Source organism: Natator depressus, chromosome 7 (assembly GCF_965152275.1).
Source record: "Natator depressus isolate rNatDep1 chromosome 7, rNatDep2.hap1, whole genome shotgun sequence".
NCBI lineage: Eukaryota > Metazoa > Chordata > Testudines > Cheloniidae > Natator > Natator depressus.
The window spans coordinates 48945171-48964737 of NC_134240.1; the positions used below are offsets into that span (position 1 = coordinate 48945171).

General features: G+C 45.9%; 1 protein-coding gene across 2 annotated transcripts in view; it reads right to left on the reverse strand.

The window, feature by feature from the left end:
* Window positions 1-19567, reverse strand: part of RBM6 (RNA binding motif protein 6) — a 133928-nt gene that overhangs the window by 27769 nt on the left and 86592 nt on the right. The gene's annotated exons all lie outside the window — the stretch shown is intronic.

Below are 19567 nucleotides of genomic sequence, written 5' to 3' on the forward strand. Positions count from 1 at the left end.
CCTGTGTTGGCCTCTCCGTCCTTCCTCAGAACCTGGCTTTTCTCCAAGGAAACGTCCCACCCCATGGGGGAGGCTGTTGGCTTGGGAGAAGGCACAGCATGCCACCATGTGGAGAAGGCAGGTTTGGGGCTGACTTTGAGCGCTCAGGCAGTGGCCAGACAAGAGCTGAGAGCACGGCGGGGGGGGGGAGGGAGGGATAGAGGAGCAGACAGGACAATACATGGGGACTATCATGTGCCTGATCCAACTCTAGCACATTCATTTAGAGCTTCCCCTTGGGAGAAGACAGCAGTCTTGGCAGACACTTGGAGCCCTTAGGGACAACAAGCTCCACTGCAATACAGCTAGGTATATGGATTTAAAAGGGTAAAACTAAGGGGAAGGTGAAAGTCCTAGATATCCACTTGGACCCGCCTCTGAAACCACTAAGCAGTGAGGACTCCCAGTGGCATTCATCACAGTCACGCAGAGCCCAGGCTTATATACCCAGGGCGTCAGCGCTCACAAGAAATCCAGAGATTCGATTTGGCACCTGACAAAGAGTTTGGCTCTAGAATAGCTGGGAATAAGTCCCCTTCTCCTTTGATGCTGATTGGGCCAGGCTGTCTGTATCACCCCAGGTGGAGAATGGACAACCTGCACCCAACGCACACTGGCACATGGAGAAAATCTCGTGCTTTCTCTTCATTTCATGCTCTGGTTTTTGATGAGGAACACTCAAGGTTTTTTTTCAGATGCAGACTATCAGCTAGCTCTAGAGAATCCTGGCGACAACAATACTTCTACTTCCTCTCTCCAGTTTTCAGCTGAAAAACAAACCATGCTCTCGGCACACACCCACACTCAGTTAAAGCCCCTTTTCTCCAACTACACACAACCACCACTAGTGCAAAACAACTGCACTGCTTCAATTTTTTTTTGGCTTTTAACTGCTCCTATCTTCAAAACTGCTTCACCTGTGATATCAGAACCCATTACAGTACGAAGAGCACCACAAGAACAGCAAACACCAAATGAAACTAACGGATCCCACCAGCATGCTGGAGAAAGACAAAAGCACTTGTAGCTCAAATCATTACTCCAGAATGAACATACAACAGAAACCAATTTAGTTTGCAAAATCAAGTGCTCAACTCCAGACCTCCACCCACTAGCTATCAATTTCTGACACCTGCACTCAAGCTCCTGCTCTCTGGATCTCACACCTGCTGCTCTGGTCTGCACTCACATCTGGAAGACACATTGTAGCATAAGAGAAACAGAGCACAGGTACAGTAATAAAGAGAGTAACCTTCGGCCTCCAACACACAGTGCTGGTCTCCAAACACAATAAGCACCTCAGGATTTGTCACTCATGCTACAGAATTAAATTAACCCAGCTTGCTTTTCTTTTTCATTTCCTCATTCAAGACAATCATTGGAAGGCACCCTGCGCCTCACCAAACCAAACTGTCTTCTGGCAGTACCCGGCTACTGCAGGATGACGCATCATCTCCCCTCAACTCCAGGCTCACTTTGGTTTCTAACGAGTCTGTGGGGCGTTTGCTTCAATCCCAGCAGACACAAATTCAGAATGTATTTGCAGTGTGGTGGAGTCCACCAGTGCAACCAGCTAATCTAAAGATGGCTCTTGCTCAGGGTCATTAATTACTAGCGTCAGCTGCTGGAGTCCAGTTCCTTAAGATGTTTAGACTCCGGACTGGATTTTTGTTCTGCCTAGCACAATGGGGTTCTGAGGTCCGGTTCCCTTCATTTGACCCTTTGACCACACTCCTGTCCCTGTTGTTCATTAGTTGTCCCCCGTAATTATTTGGTTTTCCAGGTCCTGTGGACCCCCCCTTAGGCTGGGGGGGATCCTTTAGCAGTGGGCGGGCAAAGCCCGCCCACTTCCTGGATCCCAATATGGACAATGGGGTTCTGAGCTGTAACTCGAGCTCCTATGCACAACAGTAATGCAAATAGGTAATAATAAAATAATAATAATAATAATAGAGATAGTCTGTCTATAGCAGCACCTCAAAGTTACAAATACCAGAGCTACAAACTGACCAGTCAACAACACACCTCATTTGGAATTGGAAGTATGCAATCAAGCAGCAGCAGACAAGAGGGGGAAGAAAAAAAAAAGAAGCAAATACAGTACAATACTGTGTTAAATGTAAACTACTAAAAAAATAAAGGGAAAATTTAAAAAAAGATTTGACATGGTAAGGAAACTGTTTCTGTGCTTGTTTCATTTAAATTAAGATGGTTAAAAGCAGCATTTTTCTTCATTATTATAAAGTTTCAAAGCTGTATTAAGACAATGTTCAGTTGTAAACTTTTGAAAGAACATCCCTAGCGTTTTGTTCAGAGTTACGAACAGCCTCCATTCCCGAGGTGTTTGCAACTCTGAGGTTCTACTGTACCTAATGTACTAACATGGCTCCCATTACCATCATATCTGAGCACTCCACCTTCCAGAGAGGCAGGGCAGTCCTACTATCTCCACTGCACAGACAGGAGCTGAGACCCAGAGACTGAGGCCATTACACTACTGTGCTGCTGTAACGTCTCGTGCCACCACTCTATGCTGGCAGGAGACACTCTCCCGCCCACACAGCACTGTCCACATTGGCACTTTTGTCGGTGAAACTTATGTCAATCAGAGAAGTGTTATTTTCACACCCCGACCCACAAAAATTTTGCCAACAAAAGTCCTAGGGTAGATGTAGACTAAGTGATTTGGCCATGGTCACACAGGGAGTGAGGCAGAGCAGGAATTGAACCCAAGTCTCCCACATTCCACACTAGCATCCTAACCATTCGGTCACCCCTCAGTGGGTGCAGGCAGCGCAGTGGGAGCTGGGAACAGCCGTTCATTGTGGAACCCCGAGTGAACCAGCAGCCTCTCCAGGCCACCTGACCCAGGCGGCTAATTAGTGTTCAGAGGGATTCCCTAGCACATAAACACAGCAAAGCACATTCCTGAGGTTATTTTGCAATGTTAATGCTCAAACCTCGTACGCATTGGTTGCCCCAGAGAATGGGGCAGCCATAGGGAAAGGGGTTTATGGGACAGCTGATCCTCCTACAGCCACTGGAAGAGATGCACTGAGGAGAGCTGGATAAAACAGAAATGGACCTGCCCATCAGGCATCACTTTGGGGGTTAGGCAGCCAGCCCCCTCTCACTTTCCCTGCAGCCTGCCCCCTGTGAGCCAACTGCTCTCCTCCTCCCACTGGGCCCATCCCTGGCTGCCTGCTGGAGGTGCTTCAACAGCCCCACCGCCACCATACAGACTAGATGAGCTTGGCCAAGCTGACATCTGTAGCTCTTGCTGACACCTTCCTTGTGCACCCAGAGCATAGCGCTGAGACCCACAAGCCAAAGAACCTCTTCAGGGGTCACGTGTGGCACTGAACACAATCACAAGAGGAAGCATGTACCTAAGGCTTTAAGGCAGAGGTAAGAGTAAATATGGGAAGAAGAGGGGTACAGAAGGCAAAGCTTATAGGAACACGGATGCCTCCTTCAGGCCTGACAGTCCTTAGAGGAGGGAGAACACTCTCTCTGGGACCTGTAACACACAGTCAGAGACAGGCACCTCCTGGAAAATGTCCTGTGCCTGAGGACAGAGTGGGTGTAGCAATAGGCAGAGCAAGGAGGTGGGCTGCACAACCTCCTAAAGGAAGCAGTGGCCCCATCAGTGAACATCAAGGCAGATCTCTAGAGCAGCAGCCTGACAGATTCCTCAACACCCAGGTTAATGGCATCTAAGATATTGCAAAGGACGGGGTGGCAATCAATAGGGTTGTATACCTGTGGAGTTTGGCCACGCCATGTAACAGTGCTCAGAAATCCCTACAAAGCAGCACCCCCACCCACACCACCTGTTGATCAGACACTGAAGCCTGCTTTGCGGGGAGAGGGCTTGGGTGTTACCCTCAAACCCTTCACTCCATACTCCATCCACTATTAGTCACCATTAAAAGAGGGGAAGTCGATATGCCAGCTCCTAAGACCTTCCACCAGCCACCACTACCTTTGCCCTTAGCTGGCACACTCCACCCGCACACCAGGCAGCTGTTTACCAATCTATACAGCAGCATCTGCAGTTATCATACCAGATCCCACGTTTGAGAGCCATACGGTCAGACGGCAACAGGATCACCATAAGCCATGCCACCATGACTCAACACCTCACCTCCTGCTGTGTAAGTCATGGACTGCGTCATTCAGCCGAGATCCCTCTGAGCTTTGTCACCAAACTGATGATTCTGGGCCCTTTGCATGGCAGCAGCACAGACCACACAATGAAAGTAGAAGGGAAGAGATGTCCTAGCATCACCCAGTCCCTCTTGACTGAGCTCTATGCCCTTCACCGTGCCCAGGTGAATCGTAAGGATGTCAGGGGGAGGAGGGAGAAGATTTTGATGTTGCCGATCATAGAACCATGGCATCAACTGGTCCCACGCTGGCCAAAGCAATGAACTCACGCTCAACCAACTCAATCTACTGCAAGCCAAGCAGAGAAGGTGCTGCCCTCTTGTGCGCCCAATATACTTTGCTGCAACCCATAATCCCTATGGACAGAGGATGTTGCTGAATCCTTGGACTGTCATGTACAAAACATCACTAAGAAAGGTACCAGGATGAGGCCCCCGGAGCCAATTCACCTACTCAGAGCACACCAGAAAAGGCACAGGGCTCTGGCAGAGCTAGGAACCTGGCACAAAGGTCCCATAAACATCCGAAGCGGGGGGAGAGTGACTGGGTGGCACCCATCCCTCTAAGGACCCTGGGGAATCCGGCTAAACCCTCCACCCTATAGCATAGCAACATCCCTACAGGGATCCGGAAAACCAGCACGTTGGACCCCACATGGCATGCAGGGGAGAGAGGTGGGAAGCCACAATGGAGTCAGCATGATTTCCTATGAACTGCTCCAAAGGCATGGGCCACAGGTCCAGCCATCCGACTCCTTCCCCACTCCTGTGGAAAAACTTTAGAGCCGACATGGACCAATCCTAGTCCTCCTTGCAGGTGTCTGGAATCGTCCATTGAGGGTCCCTCTTGCAAGGGAGAGCCCCTGGTGACAACAGGCATGTGAGAAGCCATGGCCTCTGTCCCCCACAAGCTCCTCGCCTGGGAAACACGCACAGGTTGTAATGGCCACTGTAGAGGTCTGCTCGGTCCTGCCCGTGGGATTGGCATAGCAGCGGCTCCATACCGTGTCCCTGCCGTCCACTGTCCTCTGCCATGCAGCCAGAGGAGCTGAGACTGCTCAGCACACTTACTCCGCAGTGCAGATAGCGCAACGAGGTGGCAGCGGCCAGCAGGAACAGGGTGCACAGTTGCTGTTGCTGCACCAACCCCACAGGCAGGAGGAGGGGAGCTGGTGTGTTAAATGAAGTGTCAATGAGAGCCAATGGGAAGGTAGAACTTTTAAAAATTGGGAAAGAAACTTTCCCTTTTTCTGTTGTTCTCAATGCTATAAGCAGGAATGCTGTGTAAAGTCTGAACCAGATATGAAAACCATCAGATCATATCTAGAACTACTTTTAACAACCCAAATATGTAAGTAAATTAGGAATGTTCAAGAAGATGCGATTAGGTTTATTTCTGTTTATTTTTTAAGGCTTGTGGACTCCTCTGTGCTAACCCCAGATGCTATTGTTTGCTTGTAACCTTTAAGCTAACCTCCAAGAAAGCTATTTTGGGTGCTTAATTTTTGGAATTGCTCTTTTAAAATCTAGCAAAAGCCCAAATTCCAGATGTATTTTCTTCCTTTTTGTTTTTAATAAAATTTACCTTTTTTAAGAACAGGATTGGATTTTTGGTGTCCTAAGAAGTTTGTGCATATGTTGTTTGATTAGCTGGTGGCAACAGCTAATTTCCTTTGTTTTCTTTCTCAGCTCTTCCTGGGGGGGGGGGGGGGGGAGAGGGAGGGGCGTGAAAGGGCTTGAGGGTACCCCACAGGGAGGAATTCCCAAGTGCTCCTTCCTGGGTCCAAGGGTTGTTTTTTTTTTTTTTGCATTTGTGTGGTGGCAGCGTTTACCAAGTCAAGGTCAGAGAAAAGCTGTAACCTTGGGAGTTTAATACAAGCCTGGAGTGGCAAGTATTAATTTTTAGAATCCTTGGGCCCTCACCTTCTGCACTTGGAGTGACAGAGTGGGGATTCAGCCTTGACAGCTGGTCTGACCCGAGAAGGCCCAGTTGTTTTTCTACCCAACCCACACCTGACACTTGTAGTCGGGTCTCATCAGGTTGGAGTCATAAGAACATAAGAGCAGCCACACTGGACCAGGCCAATGGTTCATCTAATCCAGTGTCCCGTCTTCCTACAGTGGCGCTTCAGAGGGAATGAACAGGGCAATTTATCAAGTGATCCATCCCATGTCTAGTCCCAGCTTCTGCCAGAGCATGGGGTTCCATCCCTGATCATCTTGGCTAAGAGCCATTGATGGACCTGTCCTCCATGAACTTATCTAATTCTTTTTTGAACCCAGTTATACTTTTGGTCTTCACAACATCCCCTGGCAACAAGTTCCACAGGTTGATTGTGTGTTGTGTGAAGTACTTCCTTATGTTTGTTTTAAAAATCCTGCCTATTCATTTAATTGAGTGACCACTGGTTCTTGCGTTATTTCAAGGAGTAAATAACACTTCCTTATTCACTTTCTCCACACCAGTCATGATTTTATAGATTTCTATCATATCTCCACCCTCCACCCCATCATCTCTGTTCTAAACTGAACAATCCATCTTTTTAATCTCTCCTCACATGGAAGCTGTTCCATACTCAATCATTTTTGTTGCCCTTTTCTGTGCTTTTGCCAATTCTAATATATCTTTTTTGAGATGGGGCAACCACAACAGTGTGCCGTATTCAAGGTGTGGGTGTACCATGGATTTATATAGTGGCATTATGCTATTTTCTGTCTTATCCTTTTCCTAATGGTTCCTAACATAGTTAGTTTTTTTGACTGTCGTTGAAAACTGAGCAGCTGTTTTCAGAGAACTATCCACAGTGACTCCAAGATCTCTTTCTTGAATGGTAACAGCTAATTTAGATCCCATCATTTTGTATGCACAGTTGGGATTATGTTTTCCAATGTGCATTGCTTTGTATTTATCAACATTGAATTTCATCTACCATTTTGTTTCCCTGTCACGCAGTTTTGTAACATCCCTTTGTAGCTCTTCACGGTCTGCTTTGGATTTAACTATCTTGAGTAGTTCTGTACCATCTACAAACTTTGCCCTCTCACTGTTTTCCCCTTTTTCCAGATCATTGATGAATATGTTGAATAGCACTGGTCCCAGTACAGATCCTTGGGGGACACCACTATTTACTTCTCTCCATTCCAAAAACTGACCATTTCCTCCTTTTGTTTTTTATCTTTTAACCAGTTACTGATCCATGAGAGGACCTTCCCTCTTATCCCATAACTGCCTATTTTACTTAAGAGCCTTTGGTGTGGGACTTTGTCAAAGGCTTACTGAAAGTCCAAGTACACTATATCCATTGGATCACCCTTGTCCACATGTTTTTTAATCCCCTCAAAGAATTCTAATTGATTGGTGAGGCATGATTTCCCTTTACAAAAGCTGTGTTGACTCTTCCCCAACAAACCATGTTCATCTATGCATCTGATCATTCTATTCTTCACTGTAGTTTCAACCAATTTGCCTGGTACTGAAGTTATGCTTACTAGCCTATAATTGTCAGGATTGCCTCTGGAGACAGGCTGCAGGGCTCTAGGCCACTGCCTCAACACCACTTCCATTTTTCCAAGTTAGTATCTTTTTTATTTCCTATTCATACTTCTAGCCTCCCTGAGTACCACCTTTGGAGTATTTCTTGGTCTTCAGTGGTGTTTGCAGCTGCTCCCAATTTAGTATCCTCCACTGATTTCATCCCATTGCTTTTTACTCCCTCCCCAATCATTACTGAAGATTTTTAGTAAGGCTAAACCAAGCAGTGCTCCTTGTGGCTGTGCACACCACACGAAACATCTCCCCTGTGACTTGGCACATTGCTGCTTACCATCACTTCCCTCTGCCTGTGGCCCTTCAGCCAATTTCAAACCCACGTGAGCGTTCTTATCAACTGCAACTTGAATAAAAACCCACGAGGCTTTGTACCAGATGCTTTCCTAAAACCAGGATTTATCACAGCAACTATTTCCATTCACTGATTATGCCATTCTACATAGACATAGTCAAGTCCATGGTCTTCATCCTTATCTTCAAAGAACTCCATGGCCTGACGCAGGGCACCTAAAAGACCATTTAAAGCTGCGGGATGAAGACTGTGGTTGACAGCTTTGCTCCTCTGGCACAACGGAACTCTCAACAAAGGGTAACACTTGTTGGTGCAGTAAACAGAACCTTCCCTGGGGGGTGGCCCAAGGCTGTGGACTAAACTCCCCCAGAAACAAAGGACCAGCACAAACTTCGCTGCTCCGCGCTCCAAGTGCAGGACATATTTCTTTGATCTTGCCTTTTCTTATATAAAACATACAGCCATAGGTGTATCTATTAATAAATAAAACAAACCCTATAAAAACAAGACACTCCACTGCACACACTTCTCGCTCTGGGGAGAGGATGAAAGAACAAACAATGTGTGACAAATGTACAGTCATGTTGCTTAACATGCTACTGGAAGGCAGTCAGATATTACAAGGATGAGTGTGATATAAAAACCTTTATAGAAGTCTGTCTGGTGTGCCTGGTTCATCATAAACCCATGCTGATTATTGCTTAAGGTTCCCCCACCCAATACAATGGGGGGTGTCAGGGTAGGAGAAGGTCAGGAATCACTGCAACAGCATTAACAGATTGTTTTTTCTAATACTGGCTTCTTTATTTTACAAGAGATTTAGGCTAAACTTACCATAAGACTGGAGAAAAGTGACAGTGGTACCAGACTTCTGCAATGATCCCAGCTCTCAAGAGACTTAATTGTCCATAGTTCAATTACCTGAGTTGCTAATTTCCTTAATACCCTGTATCAGCCAGACCTGCTGATTACATGCTTACTTTTTTCAAGTGCTTCTTTATCCAATCACTTCACCGCCGCCATCCCCGCAGTTCTTGAAGTTATTAGCTATTTTCACAAGGTTAACATTATTACTTAACAGGCCAAAACAGGCCTACTTCTCTCTCCTTCAGGACCCTTCTTCATTAACTGAGTTCAGCATCTCAGTGATTCTGAAGTCCTTATCTCCCTTGTTTCCTAACGGGCCTTCTCTCTCTCTCATACCTTTTCCCAGATATTTTAAAAACCCAAATTTCCTTTAATCCCTTGTTAAATATTTACTTTGTTGTTGTTGCTTTTACCCATTCCCTGAAAGTCTTTCCTCTGTAGATTTGTCTGGTTACCCCTCTGTTTCCCAGTTCTAAGACCGGGCTTTTTGCTTCTTGATCTTTGAGCAGGCCTTTGTGAGGCCACAAAGGTTTTCATGGGAATTACAGTCATATTATATAAGGCCAGAAGAGATCACTGACATCATCTAGATCAGGGTTCTCAACCTTTTTCTTTCTGAGGCCCCCAACAAGGTGCTATAAAAACTCCAGGGCCCAATGGCGCAGTGAGAGGACTCGGGGCTCTGGGACGGGCGGAGGAGGGGCTCAGGCATAGGTGTAATTTAACTTCTATTTTGGGTGGGCAGGGGCCAGCGGGGGTCGAGGCAGCTCTGCACGGCAGGGTTTGGGGAGGGAGTGCCACCTCCAACCCCTGACTCACCTCAGCAGGACACCGAGCCTGTCTGGGCTCTGTGGATGAGGGGAAGGCAGTGGATGTGTTATTCCTTGACTTTAGCAAAGTTTTTGATACAGTCTCCCACAGTATTCTTGCCAGGAAGTTAAAGTAGTATGGGCTGGATGAATGGACTGTAAGGTGGATAGAAAGCTGGCTAGATCATCGGACTCAACGGGTAGTGATCAATGGCTCCATGTCTAGTTGGCAGCCGGTATCAAGCAGAGTGCCCCAAGGGTCAGTTTTGTTCAATGTCTTCATCAATGATGTGGAGGATGGCATGGATTGCACCCTCAGCAAATTTGCAGATGACACTAAACTGGGAGGAGTGGTAGATACGCTGGAGGGTAGGGATAGGCTACAGAGGGACTTAGACAAATTAGAGGATTGGGCCAAAAGAAATCTGATGAGGTTCAACAAGGACAAGTGCACAGTCCTGCACTTAGGACGGAAGAATCCCATGCAGTGCTACAGACTAGGGACCGAGTGGCTAGGCAGCCGTTCTGCGGAAATGGACCTAGGGGTTACAGTGGACGAGAAGCTGGATATGAGTCAACAGTGTGCCCTTGTTGCCAAGAAGGCTAATGGCATTTTGGGATGTATAACTAGAAGCACTGCCAGCGCATCGAGGACGTGATCATTCCCCTCTATTTGGCACTGGTGAGGCCTCATCTGGAGTACTGTGTCCAGTTTTGGGCCCCACACTACAAGAAGGATGTGGAAAAACTCAAAAGAGTCCAGTGGAGGGCAACAAAAATGATTAGGGGGCTGGAGCACATAACTTATGAGAGGCTGAAGGAACTGGGATTATTTAGTCTGCAGAAGAAAAGAATGAGGGGGGATTTGATAGCTGCTTTCAACTACTGAAAGGAGGTTCCAAAGAGGATGGATCTAGATTGTTCTCAGTGGTAGCAGATGACAGAACAAGAAATAATGGTCTCATGTTGCAATGGGGGAGGTTTGGGTTGGATATTAGGAAAAAAATTTTCACTAGGAGGGTGGTGAAGTACTGGAATGGGTTACCTAGGGAGGTGGTGGATTCTCCTTAGAATCACAGAATCATAGAATATCAGGGTTGGAAGGGACCTCAGGAGGTCATCTAGTCCAACCCCCTGCTCAAAGCAGGACGAATCCCCAACTAAATCATCCCAGCCAGGGCTTTGTCAAGCCTGACCTTAAAAACTTATAAAGGAAGGAGATTCCACCACCTCCCTAAGTAATGCATCTCCTTCCTTAGATGTTTTTAAAGTCAGGCTTGACAAAGCTCTGGCTGGGATGATTTTGTTGGGGATTGGTCCTGCTTGAGCAGGGGGTTGGACTAGATGACTTCCTGAGGTCCCTTCCAACCCTGATATTCTATGATTCTATGAAAACAGCTCAGAGCAGTGAGGGGTAGCTAAGGGCTGTGTGCTGGGAGGGCTCCCCTGTGGCCCCTGTTTCCCGAGGGCTCTGCCAGTCACGGAGCCAGGGCCCCCCACCCAATCAGCTCTTACCGGCTGCGTGAGCAAAGCGGGCTGGGAGCTGAGGAGGAGCTTCAATCCCCTGCAGCAGCAGGAGACGAGGGAATGCTGCAGCTGCCTGCTCCATAGCACTAGCCAGAGCAGCAGCTGTCCCACACTGCCCAGCTCTGGCTTTCCGCCTCTGACCTGGCTGGGCGTGGGGGCCTGTGTGGAGCTGCCCTGGGACTGCCCTACTCTTGCACTGTAGTTTTTTTTTTGGGGGGGGGGCGGGGGGGAGGAAGTTGTAACACCCCCGTGTACCCCCAACTCTGCTTATGAGCTCAGGGCTTTTGCCCCGAGGGGAGCACCAGGGCTCGGAGCTCTGGAATTCAGCCCTGCAACCCTGTGGGGGGCGCCAGGGATCAGGGCTTCAACCCTGCAGCTCCTGGCTTCAGTCCCGTGGGAGGTGCAGGGGCTTCCAGTCACTGGAGCATGTTAGACCTTCCTCTGCTAGACTGAAGATCCCTCTATTATCAAATGTATTATAGACTGATCAAGTCGCCCCCTTAACCACCTCTTTGTTAAGCTGAACAGACTGAGCCTTTGAAGTCTATCGCTATAAAGAAGGTCTCCCAATATTTTAATGATTCTTGTGGTTCTTTTCTGAGCCCTCTCCAATTTATCAACATCCTTCTTGAATAGTGGGCACCAGAATTGGACACAGTATTCCAGTAGCAATGTGTCCAATGAACCCATCCCAGAAACATGCTTCCCAAGATACACAAACACGGGAACCCAGGCCGACCCATCGTATCTGGCGATGGCACTCTTACTGAAGGAATAGCAAGACTCAGAAACCAACCTCAAATCATGCACCAGAAAAATGGCCAAATTCCTCCAAAGCCATCTTCCTTCCTCCAGAAAATCTGCAGCATTTACAACTTCCCCCAAAATGCCATCCTTGCCACCATGGATGTGACTGCTTTATACACCAACATCTGTCCCCATGACAGCATTACCGCCTGCCTCAGATATCTACAACAAACAATATTCTGAAATCACCCTAAACACATTGCCAAACTCATCCATTTAATCCCTACCAACAACAACTTCACATTTACCAACAAACACTTTGTCAAAACCATGTATACTGGGATGGCTCCCCAGTATGTCAATCTCTCCATGGGCCACCTTCAGGAAGAATTTCTTGAAAAGTGCACCACAAACACAATGTCGTCTCTGAGAGATATGGATAATATTTTTATCCTCTGGACAGACGACCTAAATCCACTATAGATTTCAACTTCAGCCACCACTCATCCAAACCTATGGGTTCTTTTTGGGACTCTTCAGTCTTCTGCCATGTGTGGATTTAACAGTAGTACTGGAAACATCTCATCTCTGTTCCTGTCATACTCTGGCTATATTATGTTTAATCCTCAAAAAAAATATTGGATTCTTGAAGTGCATTCTGTGAAACTGTTCCTTACCATGCTGAATTAAAAGTAGCTTGTGATCACCAGTACATTAAAATCTGTATGAAATTTCACAGGTGATGCGACACAAAATAAACAAAACCACATGATAATGATATTCATATGATTAATGGAATCTACCACAGCTCAACAATGTGTCATGGACCTATGACTAAGGTTAAGATTTTGTCATGGGTATTTTTAATAAAAGTCAGGGACAGATCACAGGCAACAAACAAAAATTCATGGAAGCCCACGACTTGTCCCTCCCTGACTTTTACTAAAAATACCACTGCTCCTGCAGTGAGAGCTGAAGCCGAAGAAGTCATGGAGGTCTGTTAAAGTCACAGAATGTGTGACCTCCGTGACAAAACCATATCCTTACCGATGAACAACAAGCCTGCACTCTTCTCTGGCCATTAAGCTTTCTCCACTGTACCTTAACATTCCAAACTGCCGAGAAGCTTTGCCTTTTCTTTTTTAAAATCAAGAGAAAGGTTTCCTTGTTCATCCCCAAACTTCCCAGTGAGGAATTTCCTCCTCAAAATGCAGTGGCCTAAAGACCCAGGACAGTCAATATACAGTCCTAGGCCAATGAATATTTTAGGGTCCAATATGACTCTGCAAAGCTAGACATGGGAGCATTATACCAATGGCAAAGGGAAAAGCCTAACATTCCAATGGAAGACACAGCATGTGCTTCTGGTTCTGGGGAGTCCAGAGATATGGGAACTGAATATCACAATGTTAGTATATATGGGGAAACTATTTTAAGGTTATTTTTAAAAGCGGCAAAGAGTCCTGTGGCACCTTATAGACTAATAGACGTATTGGAGCATAAGCTTTCGTGGGTTAATACCCACTTCATCAGATGCATGTAGTGGAAATTTCCAGAGGCAGGTATAAATATGCAAGCAAGAATCAGGCTAGGGATAACAAGGTTATTTTTAGGTGTTTTAAACATAGTTGCATGTATCTTCTCCCTCAGAGGTCTGTACAGTTGGATTCATGGTAGTAGGAGCCTGGTCTTGTACTTGATAGGATATAACACAGATAGCATAAAGGATAGCTGATGGTATGGTGGGGTAAAAAGTTATTACTAGCACCCATCTGCAATGAGCTACAGAACTTGATTGCAAGTTCACCTTTTGTGAGTAATAAGCCAATCCCAAGCTCACTCCAATAAAATCTTTGTTCCATTTAGTATATGCTAACAGAAACAGCATTCAAACTTATGGGAAAATACAAGCTCTATATAGTATATTTAATACCCCATTCAGTTTTTACTGATTTTTACCAAAAATTCGCAGGTTTTTCAAAAGCTGGTTTGGGGGGTTTATTAATTTACATATCACATTAGATGGATGTATATGTGTGAATAACAAATTAGTCTAAATGTAAATGAAAAGCTGCCTATTAAAGTAAGGCAATGTGGTGGAAAATTAACAGTACATTGTGTTAATGTACGGTTCATTACATAAACCACAGGATTTACACTGGTTTTACTTTCAATACTCATACTTTCCTCTATTTGCTGCTTTACTTTTGTTCTAGCGTCCCCTAATATGAATCCCAAAATTTACCCAGAAAACTATTAAGTTAATTTTTTCACCCATTTTTACCCTTTTAAATTTTTTCTAACAAACAGATAAATTCCTGGGAAATTTTAAACAAAACATCCAAAAATGAAAGGTCTTGACTATATTTTATGGTGACATAATACAACAAAGAAAAAAATTCACTGGTAGCCAAGGAAAATAATTCAAACTGGAGAAATATAAATTTATCTAGAAGCAGTAAGGATTCCAGAAGCAGTTACACATCGGCTGCATTGGCTAGAAGTTCCAAAAACACCAGTTACAATAATCTATCCTTGGGAAGCTAAAAATATCAATGTTTCAATAGCCTTGTCAAGCAGAGGTAATAGTAAATAAGACATCAAAAGACTAAGCACCAGCCTTAGTGATAGAAACAAAATACTTCTCAAGAGAGAAGACAAAAGCAATGCAACTCCCAGGGTCTTGATGGTCAGACATGGTGAAATGTTATCCTCAGAGCACTTCATCAGAGAAAGCTCTGTCGAGGATCAGGCGCCAGAAAATTCAGTTTTATTGGAGTTTAATTTGCAAGCTCTTTGCCACTAAAGCAAGTCATGATGACAATGGGATGTTCAGCAGACTGACAGAACTCTGAAGTAAACAGCAATGTTATCAGCATAGTAAGGTTACCCTAAATCATAACAACAATAAGAGAATAGTGTCAGCATATGTACAGCCCACCCACAACTGCAAGGACCCCAACAGAGAAACAGTTGTAGCATGCCAGAACACGGATCCAATGGATCAGACCTCAGTCACCATACAGGTATGGTCACAGATCACAGAGAAAAATCTTTGCTGGTGAGGAAGCAACAAGAGATACAAAAACTTTGGTCACCATTATGGTTATTATATCAATTCCTATCTTAGTGTATTTACTGTAATATTCCTGCAGCAGCTAAAGAGATTGTCCCCACCCCTAGAAAGGAACCTTGCCAATCCATACAAATGACTAGTAGAGCCAGTGCATATTACAAAATGTCTCTAGTAGAGGAACAAACCACACCTATGCTTAAAGTTGCCTCTCGCTTTCTTTTATAAGCCATTATTCTCAGTTGCTTACCACTGCCACACTTTAAACTTCATAGGCTGAAATTGTACGTGCTTGTCATGCGCCTCATGCTGTATCTTTTTGTTCGGGGAAAAACCTTTTTGCCAGTGCCAATATTTTTCCCAATAATTTCTTTGAAGAGCTTCTAGTATCTCCAGCTCCAAGAACAGCAGTTACCATACGCTAAGTAATCCTATTTTCTTCAAGTATGTGTCAGTGTAGATCCAACTGTAGGCGAATGGCAACCAGCCTCTTCTAGACAGTGAGAGGGAGGAGTATCACTCATGTTAATTAACTAACGATTGAAGTTCTGCTCTTCTGAGCTTGGCACCTGAGCTCACGGCCATGTCGTGTATGATGTTTAATGAAAGGCAGCAGGTTGCTCCATGCAGCTGCCTTGCAAATCTCTGAAAACAGATAATTTCTTAAGCAGGCTGATGAGGTTGCCTATGCTCTGGTGGAGTGCAGCTTGACATGCAGTGGGAGAGACTCACCAGCCAGCTGGTAACAGGTGGAAATGCACAATGTGATCCACTTGGAGAGTCTCTTAGAAGAGATTGCCTGGCCTTTCAATACATCCAATGTAGCCATAAAGATGGGGGAGAGCCAGAAGGGCTTCCTCCTCTCTAGGTAGTAGAGCAGAGCTCTGGAACCATCCAGTGCATGAACTTTCTTTTCTACTGAAGAGTGAGGTTTCTTGGGGTGTGATCTCATCACCGCCTTGTCCATGTGAAAGGAGAGGTATGGCAATCCAGGTCCATAAGGGTCTGCATCTCGCTGACTCTCCACGCCAACATGATGGCAATATTCTCTCTTTCTGGGCCAGGCTCTGAAGCTATTTGTAGACTGTACTGAGGCCTTGGAAGCCAAATATTTTAGTGTTCTTTCAGTGCATGAGTTCATTAACAGAGTAAATGTGACATTAGAGAAAAGGATTAGGGACAAGTTCTTTGTATACACAATGAATGCTAAGCTCAAGGAACTTACTCAAGATATCATTGGAAGGTGTAAAAAGGACTCTATGATCTTTTATGAAAGAGCAAAGAAGTATCTGCACAGCAGATATGACTTCTCTCAAGGCAGCCTTCACAGCAAAGTATCCGAGCTACCTCCTAGAAAACCCATCTGGTTTTATTAGCTAACATTTCTGCATTTGTGGTCATGGTGGTGGGGCCCGGGAGGGGGATGTCCTGTATTCTGGGGATGTATCAGTGGCCACGCTAGCATCAGGGGGAATCTGTGGGAAGACAGAGGAGACCTTGAGAATACTGAAGGGAAAAAACGTCTCTGGCAGAGATCTTATGCTCATGATACCTCTGGAGCAAAAGGCTTCGCATCTGGCATTTTCCGCTGCAGTGTACAGGTCTATGGTTAGGTCCCCTCACTTCTAGAATATCAGATCCAGGATGAATTTCTGCAGTGGCCATTCAAGGTTGGTTACCATGTTCCTGCTCAAGAGTCTGCAAGGTCATTGTTGACCCCTTGAAGATGCAGGGCCAATAGGGTTAGTGTGTTGGTGACACCATTCCCAGAAATCAATTGCTTCCAGGCAAAGTGGGCACAAACACGCGCCTCCTTGTTTGTTGATATAGTGCATCATCAACATATTGTCCATCATGATCTGCACTACAGAGTTTTATAGAACAGGCAAGAATGCTTTACAGGCCACCTTCATGGCCCTCAGCTCTAGGAGGTTTATATGCAATTTCAGCTTGCCTGGGGACCACACACGCCTTGCATTTAGGGTACATCTACACAGCAGCTGTATACGAATATGTACCCAGGGGATTGGGCAGGTTTGTATTCAGGCAGCAAGTGTGAGCCACCGCCAGTGCCACCAAAGCACTATGTTTAGCGCACTAGCTCTGCTCAAGCTAACGCATGCCTGTCTACCTGTACTGGGAAGCACACTCCCAGTAGCTGTGAGACATAGCCTGTCGCAATGCCCACAGGCGAAGTCTGGTAAGCAGCAGCATGTAAGTACATGGTGACACGTGTCCTTGGAGTGGTAGGCACATGCAAACCTTTATGGGCAGTCTCACACCGGTGTCGTGTAAAAGCTTGAAGGGACCTAACTGTCCCCCTGCAGATGAACTCACATTGACCAAGAATCAAGTCGAGTTCCTATGAACTGAAAGTGTGAGACACAATTTCTCATACTTCACTAGGAGAACAGGGAGAGCACTCATTCTAGGGCTGCCTTGGTCTCATTCTGGACTTGCACCTGATCAACCAGTCCTCCAGGTTCGAGAAGACATGAACCATCCATTTCCTTAGATGTTCTGCTACCACTGCCAGGCACTTTCTGGCACAGTCAAGGAATTATGATGTGATTGGAATAACAGAGACGTGGTGAGATAACTCACATGACTGGAGTACTGTCATGGATGGATGGATATAAACTGTTCAGGAAGGACAGGCAGGGCAGAAAACGGCGGGGGGAGTTGCATTGTATGTAAGAGAGCAGTATGACTGCTCAGAGCTCCAGTATGAAACTGCAGAAAAACCTGAGAGTCTCTGGATTAAGTTTAGAAGTGTGAGCAACAAGGGTGATGGGAGTTGCTATAGACCACCAGACCAGGGGGATGAGGTGGAAGTGGCTTTCTTCAGGCAACTAACAGAAGTTACTAGATCAGAGGCCCTGGTTCTCATGGGGGACTTCAATCACCCTGATATCTGCTGGGAGAGCAATACAGTGGTGCACAGACAATCCAGGAGGTTTTTGGAAAGCATAGGGGACAATTTCTTGGTGCAAGTGCTGGAGGAACCAACTAGGGGCAGAGCTCTTCTTGATCTGCTGCTCACAAAATGGGAAGAATTAGTAGGGGGAGCAAAAGTGGATGGGAACTTGGGCGGCAGTGACCATGAGATGGTCGAGTTCAGGATCCTGACAAAAGGAAGGAAGGAAGGAAGGAGAGCAGCAGAATACGGACTCTGGACTTCAGAAAAGCAGACTTTGACTCCCTCAGGGAACTGATGGGCAGGATCCCCTGAGAGAATAACATGAGAGGGAAAGGAGTCCAGGAGAGCTGGCTGTATTTTAAAGAATCCTTATTGAGGTTACAGGAACAAATCATCCCGATGTGTAGAAAGAATAGTAAATATGGCAGGCGACCAGCTTGGCTTAACAGTGAAATCCTTGCTGATCTTAAACACAAAAAAGAAGCTTACAAGAAGTGGAAGATTGGGACAAATGACCAGGGAAGAGTATAAAGATATTGCTCAGGCATGCAGGAGTGAAATCAGGAAGGCCAAATCACACTTGGAGTTGCAATTAGCAAGGAATGTTAAGAGTAACAAAAAGGATTTCTACAGGTATATTAGCAACAAGAAGGTGGTCAGGGGAAGTGTGGGCCCCTTACTGAATGGGGGAGGCAACCTAGTGACAGAGGATGTGGGAAAAGCTAATGTACTCATTGCTTTTTTTGCCTCTGTCTTCATGAACAAGGTCAGCTCCCAGACTACTGCACTGGGCAGCACAGCATGGGAAGGAGGTGACCAGCTCTCGGTGGACAAAGAAGTTGTTCAGGACTATTTAGAAAAGCTGGACGAGCACAAGTCCATGGGGCCGGATGCACTGCATCCAATGGTGCTAAAGGAGTTGGCGGATGTGATTGCAGACCCATTGGCCATTATCTTTCAAAACTCATGGCGATCGAGGGATATCCCAGATGACTGGAAAAAGGCTAATGCAGTGCCCATCTTTAAAAAAGATCCGGTAAGGAGGATCCAGGGAACTAAAGGCCAGTCAGAGTCACCTCAGTCCCTGGAAAAATCATGGAGCAGGTCCTCAAGGAATCAATTCTGAAGCACTTAGAGGAGAGGAAAGTGATCAGGAACAGTCAGCATGGATTCACCAAGGGCAAGTCATTCCTGATTAACCTAACTGCCTTCTATGATGAGATAACTGGTTCTGTGGATGAAGGGAAAGCAGTGGATTTGTTATTCCTTGACTTTAGCAAAGCTTTTGATACAGTCTCCCACAGTATTCTTGCCAGCAAGTTAAAGTAGTATGGGCTGGATGAATGGACTATAAGGTGGATAGAAAGCTGTCTAGATCATCGGGCTCAATGGGTAGTGATCAATGGCTCCGTGTCTAGTTGGCAGCTGGTATCAAGCGGAGCGCCCAAAAGATCGGTCCTGGGGCTGGTTTTGTTCAATATCTTCATGAATGATCTGGAGGATAGCGTGGATTGCACCCTCAGCAAGTTTGCAAATGACACTAAACTGGGAGGAGTGGTAGATACGCTGGAGGG